At 49.8% G+C, this 22,104-nt stretch overlaps 1 pseudogene; it reads left to right on the top strand.

Annotated features, from left to right (window-relative positions):
- The first annotated feature begins 2,162 nt into the window (after nucleotides 1-2,162).
- On the top strand, nucleotides 2,163-6,017 carry LOC140897225 (ribonuclease-like; annotated as a pseudogene).
- Nucleotides 6,018-22,104: the final 16,087 nt, after the last annotated feature.

Here is a 22,104-nt window from a genome sequence, read left to right as displayed (position 1 = left end):
AGGGACGTTGCATTGATGGCACAAGTTGGGAGACTCCCCCTTGGTTCTGTCTAAGGCACGTGGCTGACTTGTGCTAAGCCCGTTTTGACGAGGAGAGCTCCCCACACTATGGGCCTGAATGAACAGACAGCGGTAGTGTCTGTTCCAAGGTCTGTTTGTTTCACAATTGACGTTACCTGTTAGGATATAGATATTCAGGCCTGTCTGTAAAGGCCTATTACTTTAAGAATTTAGGTATATGTTTAACATTTAGCTAGTTATAAAGGTATAAAAAAAGAATGACAATCGCTGTCTGCCTGTGTAAGGGCCTTCTCTCACAGTGACAGTCTGAGGCCCTGTTCTTGAGGCCTTTGGCTAAGCAGCAGAGGCAGCCATGACTGGGAAGCGACCGGTCACCTCCTCACATTCCAAACTAGTCACAATGAAATCAGGTGCTATTGGGCTGTAAGGAATACAATCCTGTCCTGATAATGCCTATCACCTCCAGAGAAAGATGGTTAAAGAAAACTTAGTTTGATAGCATCCTGTCTGACAAGAAATCACTTCTCAATAGTTGTGGTTGTGAAACCCTCATTTCTGTATGTTTTATCTTTATGGCCCCCACTTTTCTATTGTAAATCTGTCTGGTTCTCTAATTGTTTCTGTCTGCTGTATAATTAATTTTGCTAGGTGTAAGTTAATTAGGGTAGTGGGATATAATTGGTTAGAGAATTATGTTACAATATGTTAGGATTGGTTAGGTACATTTCAGTAAAATGATTGGTTAAGGTATAGCTGAGAATATTCCTATACAAATTAGGGGCAAACAGGAAGTAAGTTGAGATTTGAAAATAAGGGAAAAAGAACTTGGATTTAAGCTTGCTGGAAGTTCACCCCAATAAACATTGAATTGTTTGCACATTCGGACTTCAGGTGTTGTTGCTCTCTGTTCATGCGAGAAGGACCAGGGACGTGAGAGGGTGAAGGACGAAGCCCTCTAACATTACCGGCACTGGTTGCACAGCACTGCCCATTCCGCAGTGTTAGCTGAGCCCGGGAGTCCCTCCCACCACCCCGGGCTGTATATAACCGGCAGCTACGGGAGGACGGCATCAGCGACGCTCTGCAGATAGCTCATCTATTATCCAAGGGGACAGGAGCTGAGGAAGCAGGACTTTGGCCAGGAGGAGACCACACCACAGTTAGTTCCTGAGAGGTTCTGAATCTTCATGCTGGAAAGCCCACAGGTGTAGACATGGCTCAGTTAATTGGCTGCTGGAGGGCAGGACTTCAGGTGGTGAGGGCAGGTGCAATTGGGTGTCAGAGCACTTGGGTCCTATTCCCAGCTGTGGGAGGAGGTGGGGGGTCTAGCGGTTGGAATGGGGGGGCTGGAAGTCCAGCTCCCTGGGTTCTATCAGGGATGAGAAGGGAGTCCTGGGAATTAGAGCAGTGGGGCTGAGAATCAGGGTTCCTGGATTCTAGCCCCAGCTCTGGGAGGAGAAGACAATAAAGTAATTGGAAAAGCAGGGGTCTGGGAGCAGAGATTCTTGGGTTCTATCCCTAGGTCTAGAATAGGAGTGGGGTCCAGTAGGTTAGAGCAGCCCCTCCAAGGGGATTCTCTCTGGGGATTAGTTTTGGAGTGGAATCCATTTTAGTCAGGACTCCTGGGTCCTCTCCCCAGCTCTGGTTGGGGGGGTGAGGAATGGAGTCTAGTGGTTTGTGTGGGGCGAGGGCGCTGAGATCCAGGACACCTGGGTTCTATCTCCAACTCTAAGTGGGGAATGGGGTCTAGTGGGTTAGAGAGGTGGGGTGGGGAGGTTTTGGGACTCCTGCGTGTAGGAAAGAACTTGTCACCTAGAGATTCAAGCAGAGGGCTTGGCAGACCCCACCACGGCTCCTCTGAGAATTGGAGCAGGAGTTTCCACCAGTTTAGATCTTACCTCTGAGCTGCAGAATTTCAGAAGGCAAAGCAGGTGAGAGTGGCAGGGTCAGTTCATGTGGAGAGGGAAGCTCAGAGCTCAGGATAGCAGCTCGTTTCTTTAAAGGAGGATAAAATAAAGAGGCCGGGTTGGGAGGATCCGATTGCCACGGGGCGACATTCAGCCTCCCATGCTGTGCAAAGCTGGGCTGACCGTCCGACCGGCACTAGCTGGGTCCCTGTGGGACACGTAGGCTGTGTCTACATGACAGACCTTACCGTGGCACCGCTGGACAGCTGCAGCTGCTCCACGGTAAGGTCTGTTTTGTAGCCGCTCTGTGCCCATTGGAGAGAGCATCTCCCGCCGACATAGCCATGTCCACACCGGCGCTTTTCTTGGTGAAACTTCTGTCAGCCGGGGGGGCGTTTTTTCACACTGTTAACCAACAAAGTTTTGCCAACAGAAGTGCTAGTGTAACAAAGCCTAAGAATCTTATTGCTGGAGGACTGTGGCTGGGGTCTGCAAAGGGGCCTAAGGGAGTTAGGGGATCTCTTGTGGGATTAGGGCACCTAGCTCTGGAAGGCTCCATTCAAAACCCCAGCTCAGGTCCCCCGTCTGACAGACTCATAAACCTCTGGGGATCAGCTATGAGAGAGATGGGAGGACATGCCGGGAGGGGGTTACAAAGAGGTTCTGAGTAGGGGGATCTCTCTGGGGATTAGTTTTGGGGTGGGATCCATTGTCTACCCCAGGGGGAAATTTTGGACCTTGCCTTGATGCATCCCTTCCATGCCCATTTTCACAAGAAGCCCTGTAGAGCTGGGGAGTTCACACCCTGAACCAGCCTTCGTGAATTGCCTCCCACCAGAACAATTTAAACATTTTAAAGCCAGGCCAGAGAATTTCACCCAGTTACCCCAGCACTGAGCCCAATCACTTGTGTCTGGCTAAAGCACCTTCCACCAAGTTGCCTAGTCTGGACTGGAAGCCACCCAGAGATGGAGAAGGTGGCGTTTGCTCCCTTTGATCGTTTGTTGCCACGATTCCTCATCCTCACAATTAAAAACTGGGGCCTTATTTCTAAGTTCAATTTGTCTGGCTTCAACTGCCAGCCCTTCGTTCTTTTTCTGCCGTTCTCTGCTACATTAAACAGACATAGAGTGCCTGGTGTTTCCTCCCCGTGAAGGTCCTTGTATACTCTCATCAACCACAATCTTAAAGTATTTAGACTGCAGGTGTGTAACATTAGGAGATTGCAAAAAGTGCCCTGATACCATGGGGATGGACGAGACATTAGACGGCTAACCTGATGCCGGAACGAAGAGAGATCACAAGAGTCTTGGATGTCGTATGATTTCAGACATTTAGGCAGCTTTCTCATCAGACAGCAAAAGCGCAGAATGAGACCCAGTGACTGGCAGTTGAACCTGGACTGATTCAGACTAGAAATAAAGTGGAAATTATTGAGTGAGGGAAATTAACTGTGGGGATCACTGAGCTCGGGACTGGGTGCCCTCCCCATCACTGGCATCTCCAAAGGGACATATCTGTCTTTCTAAAAGATGTGCTCCAGTTCAAACAGAGCTAGGAACTAGATGCAGAAAATGCTGGATCAGTTTGTCTGGCCTGCGATATGCAGGAGTTCCCACAAGACGATCATCAGGGTCCTGTCCAGCTTAAAATCAACAAAAAGTCATCTAACATAAAATGCTTCACCATAAAACAGACATCAATCAGTTGGAGTCACTCATACGCCTCACCCTCTGCTGCCCCAGCGCCCATGTATATAGGGCCCGACCAAACTCACAGCCGTGAAAAGCGCATTGCAGACCCAGCGGCGTATTAAGGCCGACAAATTTGCAGAGGCGGCAAATTTGTAAGAGCAGCCAGAGGCACCAACTTCCCCCGGCACCGCTGGGTGGTCGCGCCCCCCAGTCCCACCCCAACTTCACCCCTTCCCTGCCTCCATTCCCCGCCCCCATTCCAACCCCTTCCCCAAAGTCCCCGCCCCAACTCCACCCCCCTATTGGTCCCCTTCCCCAAATCCCCGCCCCGGCCCCACCTCCTCCCCTGAGCAGGCCGCGTTCCCTGCTCTTCCCCGTCCCTCCCGGCTGTGCGAAGCTGTTTGGGGCACAAGTGCTGGCAGGGAGCGGGGAGAAGCAGGACCCGGAGGCGCACTCAGGGGAGGAGGCGGAGGCGGAGCGGAGGTGAGCTGGGTTGGGCAGCTGCTGGGGTGGGGTGGCAATTGTTTCAGGGCCTAGGGGTGGCAAAATCATTAACCTGCCACTGCGCAGACCATGAAAACTGGTTATTGTCGTTCACAGAACTGCCACCCTCACGTCTGCCCTGCTGCTGGCCGTGGCGCTGCCTTCAGACACAGGCAGCTGGAGAGTGGGAGCTGCTGCCCGGCAGCCTAGCTCTAAAGGCAGCGCCCTCACCAGCAGCACCGCAGACGTCAGTGTGACAATATTTCAAAATGCCTAAAACAGCCTTGCAAGCGCCCCACAACTCCCCTGTGGGTTGGCACCCCCACGGTTACAACACTGTGAAACCTCACATTTAAATTTCTGAGACCGTGGAATTTACCATTTTAAAAATCCTATGACCGTGAAATTAACCAAAATGGACCATGAATTTTGTACGGTCCTAATTATTCAGTAAAGCCGACCCCTCCGCACCTATCAGCCTCTGCTGCCCCTAGTGCCCATTATACAGTATAGCCGCCCCTTCCCCGCCCCCACCCTCTGCTGCCCCCTAGTGCCCATGATACAGTATAGCCGCCCCTTCCCCGCCCCCACCCTCTGCTGCCCCTAGTGCCCATTATACAGTATAGAGTATAAAATATCCAAGGGACATGGAAACTGAGTCTTAATATCTTTTTTCCTGTTTCCCCTCTGTAACAGGAGGATAAGGACCCCTTCCCTATTTGCTTTGCCTACTGAGACTGTAAGAGTTTCTCTCGGGTCTGTGCAGCACCCGACACAATTGGGGGCCTGAGATCAGTTGGGGTCTGGGCAGCGCCTGGCACAACGGGGGCCTTGATCTCAGTCGGGGTGTGTGCAGTCCTGATCACACTGTGGGTAATTAGGCTTTAGATGTTGAATGGGCTCGCAGGGGGCGGGGTTCAGGCTCAGGAGGTTCCATGGAGGAGGCAGATCCCCACCCCGCGCTCTCCCCATCCATCTCCCCTGCACTCCGCACTGCAGGTCAATCCAGTGACAGACACGGCCATGGCTCTGAGGGGCCCCGCCCCGTACTCCTGCTACTCCTTGTCCTGCTGGCCACCAGATGGGCCCAGCTCAGTGAAGGGACCAGCTACTTTGATTTTGTGGACTGGCACCAGGACAACCCAAAGATCTTTGCCTTCGACAATCGGCACTACTGCGACATAACGATGAAGCGACGAGGCTTGACCTGCCGTTCCTGCGACCCCACCAACACCTTTATCCACGCCCCTCCCAGCCATCTCCAGGACATCTGCAGCCAACGGGGACCCACGTCTCTGCAAACCTGTACGACAGCAAGGCGTCCTTCAACATCACCACATGCCGGGTACTGTACGGCTCTGTACTGGAGGACTGTAAATACAGGGCTGCAATTGGCAACACCAAGATCCACGTGGCCTGCCTCTGGTGGCTGCCCGTACACTTAGAGCTGACGTACCTGCCGTGAGCAGGGAGCAGAGGATCCCCCTTCTGCCCCCCACCCCCTTTCACTCCTGGGCAGCTCTCTGCCACTGGGGGCTCCCTGTCCCCGCACCTGCTCCTCCTGGGCAGCGCCCACCATGAGTCTCCACAGGGACATTCAGTGCCTCCCCTCATCCCACAGGCTGGCAGCTTGAGGCCTGCGGGGGAATTTCCCACACTAGGTGCCCAGTTCCCATCCACATGAGTGAAAATCCGGGCACCCAGCCCCCCCCCCCCCCCAATCTGGCACTGAGACCCTCAGGGTGAGCCCAGTGCCCATCTCGCTGGATGCCCATTATACAGTACAGCTGCCCCCTCCCACCCTGCATCCATGGGGTATTGGGGGCAGGGTATGGGGAGGAGATTGTCCCAGGTGGGGCCCTAGAAGCGCTCACTGAGTTTTGTTTCCTTGCTGTTTCGTGCAATAAAAAACTTTCCTGTCAATGCAGAACGAGCCGGTGTGTTTGGGGGGCTGGGGGCAGAGTCACTGTGCATCTGGAGATCTCAAACCCTTGGGCTATTTTGGGAACGTGGCTAAGTTTTTAAAGGGATCAGGAAGGGGCTTAGAGAAATGTCCCATTGCTATGCCATGACCATGATCAAACCCCAGGTCAAGGGGCCTGGCTTCCCCAGGGGATTGGGGATTGCAGTCTGAGACCTTGCCTTTTTATGGGATGCCAGCTCCAGTCCAGATACAGGTGGGGCAATTCACTGGCTGAACAGGGTGGGGAATGCAGTACAGGGCCGTTCCCCAGAAGGAAGCAGCAGGTCTTATGGGCTGCAGGCCCCAGCGTGGCCCCAGGTAGGGCTGGTAGTGGCCGCTGGGGAATGGGGCACAGGAAACGTTTATTTCCAGAGCACTAGAGGCAAAGCTGGCCCAGCTTGGCAGGGTCTGGCTGGGTCTGGGTGTGTGTCAGGGAGCAAAGAGTTTTCATCTGTGGTTTGCCAGTGAATAGCTCATTTGCTTGCAGCCACAGTTTCCGTGGAGCTGGAAGGGCCCCCATGCCTCATGGCCACCTATGAGGCTCTGTCCCAGAGGGGTTTGCAGCATGGAAACAGAGCTGGCCTCTCCTACCAGTGGCCCCTTCACCCACTGCTCTGCAGCTCCCACAAACAGCAGAGCACATACAGCCACCATCAGCACCGCAGTGCCCCTTTGTAGCACTCGGCCTCCATCCCAGGCCCCTCTAAGCCCTTTACACAGACCAAGCCAGGATCTTCACCCCGATTCCACAGGTGTGGGAAACTGAGGCAGAGGTGGGGCTGTGGATCAGTCAGGGCCAGGCAGTGTACAGTCAGTGGCACTGCCCAGTGTGCTCCCTGCAGCCCACCGGAGGTGAAAATATTCTCAGGGGTGACCTTTGTCCCCTTGTGGATCCATTGCACAGAGCCCTGCTATTGTAAGCCAGGAGCTGTGAATTCAATTTTCACTGGGCTCTAGATGAGTGTTTTCAAGAATATTTTCCCCCTGGTTCATTTCCTCAGCAGTATGTGGGTGGCTCAGGCCTTAAGAGATGCTGTTGTCACCAAATGGCATTTTTCACATGACTGGAAAGAGAAAAACGTCCCCTGCAAAGCCATATGTTTAATTCTAGCCAGGCCAGTGCTGAAGGCTCATTTATCGGGCACTAGCTAAGGAATTACGACCTCTTGGTTCCATTCTTGGTTCTCCTGTGGGACGTCGGGTCTGTCCCGTCTCTGTTCTGTGCCGCATTTTCAGTGCTGGTCCCTGTGACATACCCAGCGTACAGTCCAGACCGATGAGTAGCTGGATCATTTCTGCCTTCTGGCCCTTTACACTGCTTTGCTGCTGCAGCCTCCAGCCTGGACGGTTCACACATAGCCTCCGGCATGCAAGTCACTCCCAGCTGTATCTGTGTGCATCCTGCAGCCAGACAGCCACGCCTTGGCTCCTACCAGCCTCGGTTGTGCTGCAGGATGACCCCAGAACACCCCCAGCCCCAGCCCGGCCCCCAGCCCTCTCTTGCACTATATAAGTTTATGTAAAGTCTGTTATTGCTTTCATAGAAACAATAGGCACGTAACCTGCCACTCCAAATTGGAGTTTCCCAGACACTTTGATGTAAACACTCTGGAGCAGATCAAACGATGAAACAAGTTTATTAAGTCAAAGAGAGAGATTTGAAGTCAGTCCAAGCAATGAGGCATACAAGACAGAAATGTTTTCAGGAAAATAAAAGTTAAAACACACCTGGAGCCTAACTTAACAAACTAGATCCAGTTTAAGCAAAGTTTCTCACCATGTGCTTCCACCTGTTTTAATGACCAAACGACTCAGGGAATGGCCCCTTCTCCAGCTGAACGAATGCTTCCATTGTCTCTTCTGGTGCCGTGAATGCGATGGTCAGGGAGACAGGAATGGGGCCCATTAGGATGTTTGTCCCTCCTTTTTATAGTGCACATTTGAAGTCTATCTAAATAATGGAGGACATCTTAGAATAGTTTACCATGTAACAGAAAGGAGTTTTTAAATATAATTATAGCTCCATTAACATCCAGCCCATTTTCGAATCTATCCCGTTCGCTTCATCGGGACTTGACAGAAACTTAAAATGTGCCTCAAATAGGTCCAAACGTTCCACATCACAGTTCTTTAAAAACATTATTCATTCATAGAATCATAGAATCATAGAATATCAGGGTTGGAAGGGACCCCAGAAGGTCATCTAGTCCAACCCCCTGCTCAAAGCAGGACCAATCCCCAACTAAATCATCCCAGCCAGGGCTTTGTCAAGCCTCGCCTTAAAAATATCTAAGGAAGGAGATTCCACCACCTGCCTAGGTAACGCATTACGGTGTTTCACCACCCTCCTTGTGAAAAAGTTTTTCCTAATATCCAACCTAAACCTACCCCACTGCAACTTGAGACCATTACTCCTTGTTCTGTCATCAGCTACCACTGAGAACAGTCCAGAGCCATCCTCTTTGGAACCCCCTTTCAGGTAGTTGAAAGCAGCTATCAAATCCCCCCTCATTCTTCTCTTCTGCAGACTAAACAATCCCAGTTCCCTCAGCCTCTCCTTATAAGTCATGTGTTCCAGTCCCCTAATCATTTTTGTTGCCCTCCGCTGGATGTTTTCCAATTTTTCCACATCCTTCTTGTAGTGTGGAGCCCAAAACTGGACACAGTACTCCAGATGAGGCCTCACCAATCTTGAATAGAGGGGAAGAATCACGTCCCTCGATCTGCTGGCAATGCCCCTACTTATACATCCCAAAATGCCATTGGCCTTCTTGGCAACAAGGGCACACTGCTGACTCATATCCAGCTTCTCGTCCACTGTAACCCCTAGGTCTTTTTCTGCAGAACTGCTGCCTAGCCATTCGGTCCCTAGTCTGTAGCGGTGCATGGGGTTCTTCCGTCCTAAGTGCAGAACTCTGCACTTGTCCTTGTTGAACCTCATCAGATTTCTTTTGGCCCAACCCTCTAATTTGTCTAGGTCCGTCTGTATCCTATCCCTACCCTCCAGCGTATCTACCTCTCCTCCCAGTTTAGAGTCATCTGCAAACTTGCTGAGGGTGCAATCCACACCATCCTCCAGATGATTAATGAAGATATTGAACAAAACCGACCCCAGGACCGACCCTTGGGGCACTCCACTTGATACCGGCTGCCAACTAGACATGGAGTCATTGATCACTACCCGTTGAGGCCGACAATCTAGCCAACTTTCTATCCACCTTATAGTCCATTCATCCAGCCCATACTTCTTTAACTTGCTGGCAAGAATACTGTGGGAGACCGTGTCAAAAGCGTTGCTAAAGTCAAGGAACAACACGTCCACCACTTTCCCCTCATTCACAGAGCCAGTTATCTCGTCATAGAAGGCAATTAGATTAGTCAGGCATGACTTGCCCTTGGTGAATCCATGCTGACTGTTCCTGATCACTTTCCTCTCCTCTAAGTGCTTCAGAATTGATTCCTTGAGGACCTGCTCCATAATTTTTCAGGGGCCGAGGTGAGGCTGACTGGCCTGTAGTTTCCAGGATCCTTCTTCTTCCCTTTTTTAAAGATGGGCACTACATTAGCCTTTTTCCAGTCGTCCGGGACTTCCCCCAGTCGCCATGAGTTTTCAAAGATAATGGCCAATGACTCTGCAATCACATCCGCCAACTCCTTTAGCACTCTCGGATGCAGTGCATCCGGCCCCATGGGCTTGTGCTTCTCCAGCTTTCCTAATAGTCTCGAACCACTTCTTTCTCTGCAGGGGGCTGGTCACCTCCTCCCCATGCTGTGCTGCCCAGTACAGCAGTCTGGGAGCTGACCTTGTTCGTGAAGACAGAGGCAAAAAAAACCACTGAGTACATTATCTTTTTCCACATCCTCTGTCACTAGGTTGCCTCCCTCATTCAGTAAGGGGCCCACACTTTCCTTGACGTTCTTCTTCTTGCTAACAAACCTGAAGAAACCCTTCTTCTTACTCTTAACATCTCTTGCTAGCTGCAACTGCAGGTGTGATTTGGCCTTCTTGATTTCACTCCTGCATCCCCGAGCAATATTTTTATACTCTTCCCTGGTTATTTGTCCAATCTTCCATTTCTTGTAAGCTTCTTTTTTGGTTCAAGATCAGCAAGGATTTCACTGTTAAGCCAAGCTGGTCGCCTGCCATATTTACTATTCTTTCTACACATTGGGATGGTTTGTCCCTGTAACCTCAATAAGGATTCTTTAAAATACAGCCAGCTCTCCTGGACTCCTTTCCCCCTCATGTTATTCTCCCAGGGGATCCTGCCCATCAGTTCCATGAGGGAGTCAAAGTCTGCTTTTCTGAAGTCCAGGGTCCGTATTCTGCTGCTCTCCTTTCTTCCCTGTGTCAGGATCCTGAATTCGACCATCTCATGGTCACTGCCTCCCAGGTTCCCATCCACTTTAGCTTCCCCTACTAATTCTTCCCGGTTTGTGAGCAGCAGGTCAAGAAGAGCTCTGCCCCTAGGTGGTTCCTCCAGCACTTGCACCAGGAAATTGTCCCCTACCCTTTCCAAAAACTTTCCAAAAACCAGAGACAGAAGCTGCATTTTCTCTCTTTGCCGTTCTTGTCTTTCCCCTCTCGTGTGTGTCTGTGGTATTTTGTCTTCTAGGAAAGAGGATCGGACTTCAACAAAATTGACAGCTCCAGCCCATCTCAACTAATTTTTTTTCTTTGCCCCAGAAGCTCAGTATTGCCATTTTAAATACCATTTCTGAAACTGTCACACAGGGAGGAGAGGTTCCTTTTAAAACTTCTCCCCAGCTACAGGGAAAGGGAATAAGGGACGTAGTTAAAATAAAAGCCTTAATGCTTTACCTTTCAAAGGTCTGAGCTGTTTGTCCTTCCTTTCTGTACCTTCAGTGAAAGGGGGAAAGGACTGTTAATGGTGTGTTTGCCATGGGACTGAGCAAGCTGATGACTCTGGATACCAAACCCCAAACCTTATTTAACACTGCTTGTTCTTCGGCAGTGACAAGGTCACACTAACACCATTGATTCTCTGGGGCCATATATTCCATCTCAATGACTGCCACAGAGCCCAGGGCTGGGATAGCAGGGGCTGTGGTCGGGCCTGGGGGGCACCAGAAGAGCAGTGAGTTTCTAGGCTAGGACTGGATTAGCAAGGGCCAGTGGATCAGGGTGTGTCTGCTCAGCAAATGAAGGTGTGATTGTAGCATGGGTGGGCATTCCTACGCTAGCTTTAATCTAGCTAGCATGGGTAGCAATAGCAGAGAGGACACATTGACCTGGACTACAGCACTGGCTGGCAACCAGGGTAGGTGCCCAAAGTCCCTGGTGGGCTGGTACCAGAGCATCTAGTCCACAATGACGTCTGTACCACTTGATATTGTTACCCACAGTAGCTAGCTTAAAGCTGGCAGGGACACACCTACCCATGAATCATAGAATCATAGAATATCAGGGTTGGAAGGGACCCCAGAAGGTCATCTAGTCCAGCCCCCTGCTCAAAGGAGGACCAATTCCCAGTTAAATCATCCCAGCCAGGGCTTTGTCAAGCTTGACCTTAAAAACCTCTAAGGAAGGAGATTCTACCACCTCCCTAGGTAACGCATTCCAGTGTTTCACCACCCTCTTAGTGAAAAAGTTTTTCCTAATATCCAATCTAAACCTCCCCCACTGCAACTTGAGACCATTACTCCTCGTTCTGTCATCTGCTACCATTGAGAACAGTCTAGAGCCGTCCTCTTTGGAACCCCCTTTCAGGTAGTTGAAAGCAGCTATCAAATCCCCCCTCATTCTTCTCTTCTGCAGGCTAAACAATCCCAGCTCCCTCAGCCTCTCCTCATAACTCATGTGTTCCAGTCCCCTAATCATTTTTGTTGCCCTTCGCTGGACTCTCTCCAATTTATCCACATCCTTCTTGAAGTGTGGGGCCCAAAACTGGACACAGTACTCCACATGAGGCCTCACCAATGTCGAATAGAGGGGAATGATCACGTCCCTCGATCTGCTCGCTATGCCCCTACTTAGACATCCCAAAATGCCATTGGCCTTCTTGGCAACAAGGGCACACTGCTGACTCATATCCAGCTTCTCGTCCACTGTCACCCCTAGGTCCTTTTCCGCAGAACTGCTGCCTAGCCATTCGGTCCCTAGTCTGTAGCTGTGCATTGGGTTCTTCCGTCCTAAGTGCAGGACCCTGCACTTATCCTTATTGAACCTCATCAGATTTCTTTTGGCCCAATCCTCCAATTTGTCTAGGTCTTTCTGTATTCTATCCCTCCCCTCCAGCGTATCTACCACTCCTCCCAGTTTAGTATCATCCGCAAATTTGCTGAGAGTGCAATGCACACCATCCTCCAGATCATTTATGAAGATATTGAACAAAACTGGCCCCAGGACGGACCCTTGGGGCACTCCACTTGATACCGGCTGCCAACTAGATATGGAGCCATTGATCACTACCCGTTGAGCCCGACAATCTAGCCAGCTTTCTACCCACCTTGTAGTGCATTCATCCAGCCCATACTTCCTTAACTTGCTGACAAGAATACTGTGGGAGACCGTGTCAAAAGCTTTGCTAAAGTCAAGAAACAATACATCCACTGCTTTCCCTTCATCCACAGAACCAGTCATCTCATCATAAAAGGCAATTAGATTAGTCAGGCATGATCTTCCCTTGGTGAATCCATGCTGGCTGTTCCTGATCACTTTCCTCTCATGCAAGTGCTTCAGGATTGATTCTTTGAGGACCTGCTCCATGATTTTTCCAGGGACTGAAGTGAGGCTGACTGGCCTGTAGTTCCCAGGATCCTCCTCCTTCCCTTTTTTAAAGATTGGCACTACATTAGCCTTTTTCCAGTCATCCGGGACTTCCCCGGTTCGCCACGAGTTTTCTAAGATAATGGCCAATGGCTCTGCAATCACAGCCGCCAATTCCTTCAGCACTCTCGGATGCAACTCGTCCGGCCCCATGGACTTGTGCACGTCCAGCTTTTCTAAATAGTCCCTAACCACCTCTATCTCCACAGAGGGCTGGCCATCTCTTCCCCATTTTGTGATGCCCAGCGCAGCAGTCTGGGAGCTGACCTTGTTAGTGAAAACAGAGGCAAAAAAAAGCATTGAGTACATTAGCTTTTTCCACATCCTCTGTCACTAGGTTGCCTCCCTCATTCAGTAAGGGGCCCACACATTCCTTGGTTTCTTCTTGTTGCCAACATACCTGAAGAAACCCTTCTTGTTACTCTTGACATCTCTGGCTAGCTGCAGCTCCAGGTGCGATTTGGCCCTCCTGATAACATTCCTACATGCCCGAGCAATATTTTTATACTCTTCCCTGGTCATATGTCCAACCTTCCACTTCTTGTAAGCTTCTTTTTTATGTTTAAGATCCGCTAGGATTTCACCATTAAGCCAAGCTGGTCGCCTGCCATATTTACTATTCTTTCGACTCATTGGGATGGTTTGTCCCTGTAACCTCAACAGGGATTCCTTGAAATACAGCCAGCTCTCCTGGACTCCTTTCCCCTTCATGTTAGTCCCCCAGGGGATCCTGGCCATCCGTTCCCTGAGGGAGTCGAAGTCTGCTTTCCTGAAGTCCAGGGTCCGTATCGTGCTGCTTACCTTTCTTCCCTGCGTCAGGATCCTGAACTCAACCAACTCATGGTCACTGCCTCCCAGATTCCCATCCACTTTTGCTTCCCCCACTAATTCTACCCGGTTTGTGAGCAGCAGGTCAAGAAAAGCGCCCCCCCAGTTGGCTCCTCTAGCACTTGCGCCAGGAAATTGTCCCCTACGCTTTCCAAAAACTTCCTGGATTGTCTATGCACCGCTGTATTGCTCTCCCAGCAGATATCAGGAAAATTAAAGTCACCCATGAGAATCAGGGCATGCGATCTAGTAGCTTCCGTGAGCTGCCGGAAGAAAGCCTCATCTACCTCATCCCCCTGGTCCGGTGGTCTATAGCAGACTCCCACCACTACATCACTCTTGTTGCTCACACTTCTAAACTTAATCCAGAGACACTCAGGTTTTTCTGCAGTTTCGTACCGGAGCTCTGAGCAGTCATACTGCTACAGGTACTACATGCTACAGCTGCACCTTCCCTTGCTGGGTAGAAACACCTCGAGCCCACGTCTCTAGCGGGACTTGTGCTGTTTGTTCCTCACCCACCCATGGCCTGCTGGTCCACTGCTTTTAATTACCAAATATCAGGAAATGATGCTGACCCAATTATTTACTAGGTTTCCCTTCCTCCTCTTCCTCCTCCATATCTGGCTGGGCTCTATATAACACACTCCAAGGTGGGCAGGAGGATCAGGTTGAGGTTTGGCTCCGCAGTTTCTAGGATCCATTGCTCTGAGAACAGTGAAGCAACAAGGACTTGGGTAAGCTGCAGGAGTTTCCCCCAGCGGGGAGAGAGGAGAGAACACTATTACATAGGGTTGCAAATACAGGGTTTGTTTCTTGGAGGACGCAAGTTCTAGTGGTTAGAGCAGAGGGCCTGGGAGTCAGGACTCCTGGGTTCACTCTCCACCACTGGGTGGGGAACAGTGGGTTAGAGGAGGTGGGGGCTGATGTCAGTTGGGGTCTGTGCAGCACCTGGCACAAAGGCAGGAGGCCCATCTTGATCACAGCCTGAGACTCTGGACACCTGGGCTCTAACCTGGCTGTGGGAGGGGAATGGGGAGCAGTGGGTTAGAGGAGCAGGCCCCGATCTCGGTGGGGGCCAGGGCAGCACCTGGCACAATGGAGCCCCTGATGTGCCATGTTCTGAGAAGCCCCCAGCACAATGGGGCTGGGACAATGGGATGGACTCTGGGCAGAGTGGGGTGGGCCGGGATATCAGGAGGGGTGAGGATTTTGGGCAGAGTGGGGTGGGAGGGGATGAGGTTGGGCCCAGGCGTTCCATGGTGGAGGCAGATCCCCACCCTGCACTGCCTCCCTATTGCAGGTCGATCCAGCAACAGACACGGCCATGACCGTGAGAAGGCCCCACCTACGGCTATTGCTGCCCCTCATCCTGCTTGCCACCTGCCTGGCTCTGGCCAGAGGGCAATCATGGACCCGTCTGAAAAACAGATTCAGAGAACACCATGTGGATTTCCCAGAAAGGCCAGCTGACTTCCCTGACAACTACTGCGAGATGATGATGTTTAAACGGGGAGTGTATGGGACGTTCATCCACACCTTCATTCATGCGCCCACGCGATCTCTCAAGGGTGTCTGCTCTGTGGGCGGAATACACGTCTCAACTGGCCTACACAGGAGCATTTTTCACTTCACTGTCACCACTAGCAAATATGACCTGCAGATCGGCTCTTACACTGAGAAAAAGTATTCCTGGAACATTGTTATTGGCCGCTGGAGTCGGCTCCCTGTGCTCTATGTGGAGTAGATGTAGGGCCTGTTACTTCCTCTAACCCTGCTCTGTTCCTCCCACACGGGCCACAGCACCCGGCTCCTCATCCTCCTCTGAGCACTGGTCAGATTGTTTAGGTGTTTCCACCCCTCATCCTCAGCTCCCCCTAGTGCCCATTATAGACTATAGCCGCCCCTTCCCACCCACACCCTCTGCTGCCCCCTGGTGCCCATTATACCATATAACCGCCCCTGCCCACCCTTCACCGCCCCTAGTGCTCATTATACAGTAGAGCTGCCACTTCCTACGCTCACCCTCTGCTGCTTCCAGTGCCAGTTTTTCAGTATTGTCACTCCTTCCCCATGTTGTATTGGTCTTCTGCCAAATAGTGGCTGTCTAAAAACCTTTCCTTTGATTGAGAAATATCCATCAATTTCACTCTTCTTGTATTGTGTATTGAGTCTGATAATGGACTATCCTCATTCATCACAATTAACTGTAATTTCTCGTTGCTCTCCTCATTGTTTTTTCAAGATTTGCGCACTGCTTGCTTGTCTCTGTGCTCCCCAATCTGCATAAAACCTGATAGCTGCAAAGCAATCACTGTGTTGTGTGAGATTGGGGATGGCAAAAACATAAGCCACTGAAGACGTAATGAATGTGCTGGAAATGTTTTGTGGTTTTCCAGAGAGGTTCTTTGTACTTTCAAGCCAAATCTCAACATTTTCCCTAGTGCTGGGAATACAGCCCATGAGTCCTGACTGCTACCGATGACCCTGCTGTAACCCACTAGACCCCACTCCCCTTCAAGAGCTGGGAAAAGAACCCAGGAGTCCTGAGTCTTCATCTGCCCTATGACAGGATCTCCCTCCCCTCCCAGGGCCAGGGTTAGAAACCAGGAGTATTGATTCCCCATGCCCCACCCCTTTCCTTTAGCCCAATAGACCCAACTCCCCTCCCAAAATGGAACCAACACACTAGATATAAACTTTTGTGCCTCAGGGCATGAGCCAGTCACTAACCAAGAAAGGTCAGGAAGAAACTGCACCTTTCAGCAAGTTTGTCCATTATTCCTTTCTTGGAGGCACTCCTTCCTTTTGAGCAACTGCGATGGGCTAGAGCCAGTGGCTGAGCTGGCGGGGCCCTCACCTGTGTCACCTCCAAAATCTTTGCTAATGGCTGAGTTAGTCCAGCTGGCAGCTGTTGATTCCCCCACCAGAGGGAAAGAATTAAATTGAGTCACTGGCAGAACAGCTCCCTTCTGGGGTTTGAGCCATTGACCCTATACATGCCAAATGAGAAACCCACCCTCGGAACCACAGAGAAAAAAGTAGGGGCTTGTTCTCCAGGTAGGGCAGCTGAGCATTTTAAGGTGGATGCTGTAGGCTCTAGTTTTTTTAGGGCCATGGGTTCCAATCCCACCACTGCTGGTGTCCAACCGTGGATTGGAACTCCAAGAGTTCAGAATTGAGACACAAATCGGAGAGCAGGGAATCAAAAGCCAGTTTCTAAGAGTCAGGCCAAGTCAGGATAGCAGGAGGTCAGGACGAGAAAGCAGGAACAGCAGTCCATGGCAAGGGGAAGTCCAGTTGTACAGACAATTTTGAATTTCCTCTGCTCGCTTAAATAGGGACTGTCAAGGCTGATTCCACACTCTGGCACTTCGAGTGCAGAAGGTGGGGGCTCGCAAGGATTCTAAAAATTAATACTGGCCACTCCAGGCTGGTATTAAACTCCCAAGGTCACAGCTTCTCTCTGACCTTGGATGGATAGATGCTGCCACAACCCAAGTGCAACCTTCCCCCCTCCCCTTTTTAGAACCCAGGAAGGAACACTTAGGAATTCCTTCCTGTGGGGTACCCTCAAGCCCTTTCACCTCGCCCCCCACCTCCGGGGAAGATCTGAGAAAGAAAACAAAGGAAATCATCTGTTGCCACCAGCTAATTAAATGACGTGCACAAACCTCTTAGGACACCAAAAATCCAATACTATTCTTAAAAAAGGTAAATTTTATTAAAAACAAAAGAAAGAAAATACATCTGGAACTTAGGCTTTTGCTTGTTTTAAAACACCCACTTACAGGAAATTAAACATCAAGAATAATCTTCTTGAGGTCCAGCTTAAAGGTTACAAGCAAAACGAAAGCATTTGGGGTTAGCACAGAGGAGTCCACAAGCCAATAAGAAATAAACAGGGATAAACCTAAACGCGTCTTTCTAGACATTTTCTGATCTACTTACATATCTGGAGTTTCAAATGAGGAGTTTTAGGTATGATCTGATGATTTCCATACCTGACAAAAAGCTTTTTACAGCATAGTGTCATAGTGTTCCCCCCTGTCTCTGCTCTGTCCCCTCTTTCTGGAGAACAACCACAGACAGACAAAGGGAATTTTTTTTCCTAATTTTAAAAAGTTCTAGCCCTCCCATTCGCTCTTTTGGTCAGGTGCCCACTCCCTTCCCTTTACCCATGCATGCAGTCAGATTTTTTAACTCTTTACAGGCAAAGCAAGTTGAGAACAGCTATCAAGAGGAATTCAATAGCTAACTGGCTGGGTGGGTGTCCACAAAAGGGAGCTACCTCCCTTCTCATTTATCACAGGGACTGTGGCCCTATCAGGAGCCTTGGATCTCTCCCAATCATAGCCTAAGCGCATTTGGACTTCATGGGCCCCAGTCCCAGCTGCTGTCTATGAGCTGACGGGTGGAGAATAGGAGAGCGATAGCTCACAGAACCCCACCCACAGACTCAGGTTTGAAACCCACGGGGCCTGACGGCATCCCTTCCCTAGGGGATGACCTCTGGGCACCATAGGTTTGGGGCGGTTCCTCTAGAAGGCTTCTATTAGGGTGGGTATGTGAATAGTTCTCCTGGCTCCCACATATGCTCCTCAGGGCCAAAGCCTTCCCAGTCAATTAGGTAAAAAAGTGTACACTACCGGCCCTTAACATCCAAGATCTCATGGATGACATATTCCTCGTGGCCTTATATGTGCACTGGTGGGGGAGGCAGCTGGGTCCTGGGTAGAAACAAATTCTCAGTATAAGGTTTCAGGAGGCTTATATGGAATACCAGGTGGGTCTTGAGAGATCAGGGTAGGTGTAATTCAACTGTGACCCGGCTAACTTGGCAATGGATTCACTAAGGAACTGGAAGTCCAATTTACATGAGGGTCTGTTTGTGTGGAGATGCTCCGTTGAGAGCCACGTTTTTTGCCCCACTGAATAGGTTGGGACTGAATGACAATATTGGCCTGCATGTCACTTGTAATTGGCTTTTTCTTTTTCTAGGTGGCCTCTTACTTCTCCCTTGATTTACTGAATTCTCAGCACCAAGTCTGAGGTGGCCGGCTTAGGCATGGTCATGGGTAGCTTAGGTGGAATCAGGGGTGGTACTCAAAGTTGGCAAAGATGGGGCTTCTTCCCATGGAAGTGTAGTAGTTATCGTACGCAACCTCTGTGTAGGGCAATAGTGAGGAGCAATCATCTCAATGGTGGTCAGTATAACATCGTAGGTGTTGCTCTGAAATGTGGTTGACCTTTTCTGTCTGCCTGCTGGATTGAGGGTGAGTGGAGGAAAAGTGAGACGGGAACCCCAGAAGATGTAGGAAAACTATCGACAGAGGATGTAATTGCAAAGTAACTATGATTGTTCACACAGCACTATCATCCTGAACTACCCACAAGCAAATGGAGGGGCTGAGAGGGCTGGACTTACAGACAGCCAAGAAAATATTGAAGCAGGAAGATCCATCCCTGCTCTTCCGAGCTACGGATTGACACTCTGAGTAGCTACTGGTTACAGCCCAGCCTCACCCATAATGGGAAGGCAACTCAGGACGCCTGTTCTAGCCCTGGGAAAGAATCTACCCCCAAAAGGGACCATGTCTGTGTCAAACTGGATGAAGAAAAGGATGGAGAACTCCAGGTGTTACAAAAGAGAAGAATCCATTGCCCAGATCATTCACTATTGAGACAGAGCGTGTGGAGTTCAGCAGAAACCATTGACAGCTTCTATTTGCTCCAGAGAATGAACCATGAACAGAGCAAACTCTGCAATTTACAGATGCAGTACGAGGAGACAACTGTTAGCCTATTCCCCACCAGCCAGAGGCAGTCATTGCAAATAAAAGACAGCTTAGTCATTGTTTATTGCTCGTTCTGGCCAGATAGTTTAAAAAAACCTGCAGGATTTAGGGCTGAGTAATAGACAGATGTGTGTTGAGAGTTAATATTAGTTTGGAAAAAAATATTTTCTACATTTAAAATTGTTAAAATGCAGAAAAGGAAAGAGTAATGTTTTGTCACTAGGTGGCACTGGGCGAAGAATATGGCAGCACATCTTTACCAAATGGTGGAGACATTTCTTTTTGCAATAAAGTTGTGCCTTCTGTTTTGCCTCTGTCTCTGTGTGACTAACCTGACAGACTCCTTCCCTGAGGTGGGGGCTGGGAGGAAGAACTCTTTACCCCTGCCAGAGTCTCCTGCCTGAGTCAAGAGGAGAAAGGACATGCAGTACCATATAAAAACTTTCTGGGACATCCCTGCCTTGTTAAGGTGAGCTGTTCTCTTATTTAATGTTATTACCTCTTAACCCCAATAACCTCTCAATGGTTATATCCTAAAAAAGAAGAGAGATCTGATTTTTGAATCTGGAATTATATTTCCCTGTGTGGTCTGAAGAGCTTTCCCCAAACTACCATCTGGCCCACAGCACTGAAAAGGTTGGACCACTCTTATTCATCTTATCTATTGCAATTCATCCCTCTCTTCCTGCCTATCTTCAAATCGTTCTCCCACCACACAAATAGGTACCTGAGTCTGTATTACTGTATCTCTTCATCTATTCAGGTAGCTGTACATAGGTCACCTATATTGTGATTGGCTAATGTCCAACAGAGATGAACATAAGAGAAAAGAAGTTGCCAAACCGGAATGGACCATAGGTCCATCTAACATAGGAACACACCGTGCCCGGGTGCAACTATGTTGTAGTAGCCAGGCAAGGTACTAACAAACTTCAATGGGACTTTATTTTTTTAAAGTGGAAACCTCTTTTTCAAGCTGCTGCTGCACCCTCAGTAGCTCTCCCTCAGCCTCTTCAACCCCTCTCCCTCCTTCCTTTTTCCTGTCCTTTCAGACTCCCAGCAGCCAATTAATTCTAATAATTACAAGCAACATCTAAACACCACAAACTACTTTTTTTCACTAAGAGGGTGGTGAAACACTGGAATGCGTTACCTAGGGAGGTGGTAGAATCTCCTTCCTTAGAGGTTTTTAAGGTCAGGCTTGACAAAGCCCTGGCTGGGATGATTTAACTGGGAATTGGTCCTGCTTTGAGCAGGGGGTTGGCCTAGATGACCTTCTGGGGTCCCTTCCAACCCTGATATTCTATGATTCTATGATCCTATGATACTTCACAGGAAGCAGCAGGAGCTCACCAGGAGGTTCTGCCCATCGAGTAGTTTATCCCTAAATCCCATAACTCAGTGGTAAATCTAGGAGGAATTAGATCACTTCTGCATTATTTATTGTATTTAAAATCACTCAGGATGTTCTTATGAGCCATGTGTCAGGCCCTGCAGGCTGAAATCCAGGTCCATGGGGCCCTGGGAGTCACCACACACCAACCCGCCACCCTGCAACTCACAAAGAGCAGCTGGGACTGGGAGCCATGAACCACAATTGGGGCACAAGCCCCACCCCTATGCTCTAATTGGGTGACATTCAAGGCTCCTGACTGGGCCACAGCCCCTGTGTAAACAAGAGGAGGAATCAAGAAATTGTCCATACAAGTTGGTTTGGTCTTGCCATGGACCTTGGATCCTGCCTGGGATCCTGACTTGGCTGGATTCTTGGTTGGTCATTTCTGTTTCTGATTTGTCTCTTGAATCTGATCTCCTGGCATTCCTACCTGGTCTGATTCCTGGTAACTGGACCCTTGGCCCATGCCTCTGAGAGAAGGCTTCCTATGTCCTGGCCCTGACACAGTGTAAATGTGAAAATGCTCCCCTAAACTAGGCTGAGCTCTCTCAGCCTCAGTAAGTCCCAGTGGTAGGGAGTTTCACTGGTTAACTGTGAGGCCAGAAACCCTGTGATAGTTTGCAGGGAGGAAGCAGGTGATCGTGATCAAGGGATGTCTGAGTGACCCGTCAGGAAGGTGGGAGAACACAGGGGAAGCACCAACTCCCAGGTTCATTGGTCTAGGGGTATGAATCTTACTGCCAGTTTGTGAGGTCCTGGGTTTAAACCCCCTGATGAATGCAGGGTTTTTTTTACAAAGAAGAACAATATTGCAAATTGCATTTAAGAAGAGGCTAGAGAGAGAGAGAGAGAGAGAGAGAGAGGATCAGAAGGTTTTGGGAAGAGGATCCCAGAGTCTGAACAATTTAGAAAGTCCTGGAAGGGATTCTAGTTTGGGGGTGTCAGTGAGCTGGCAGAGATGGAGTAAATTAGACAGTGAGGCATGCCAAGAGACAACAGGAGTTGGGGTTCATTAGCGAGTCATGCTTTATGGGGGACACCTTTCTCTCAAACTCTACATTCACCCCTCATCCCCTTCACACAATGGTCTGTGAGTGGCTAGTAGGTTTGGGAGTTGGCAGGGGTGGGACTGGAATCCGTGTCCCTAAAAACACTAAAGCCTACAGCATCCATCTTAAACTGCTCAGCTACCCTGCCAAGAACTCTCATCCCTACTTCTTTCTC

This window comes from Lepidochelys kempii, chromosome 13 (assembly GCF_965140285.1).
Source record: "Lepidochelys kempii isolate rLepKem1 chromosome 13, rLepKem1.hap1, whole genome shotgun sequence".
NCBI lineage: Eukaryota > Metazoa > Chordata > Testudines > Cheloniidae > Lepidochelys > Lepidochelys kempii.
This window is presented reverse-complemented; position numbering and strand designations above follow the sequence as displayed.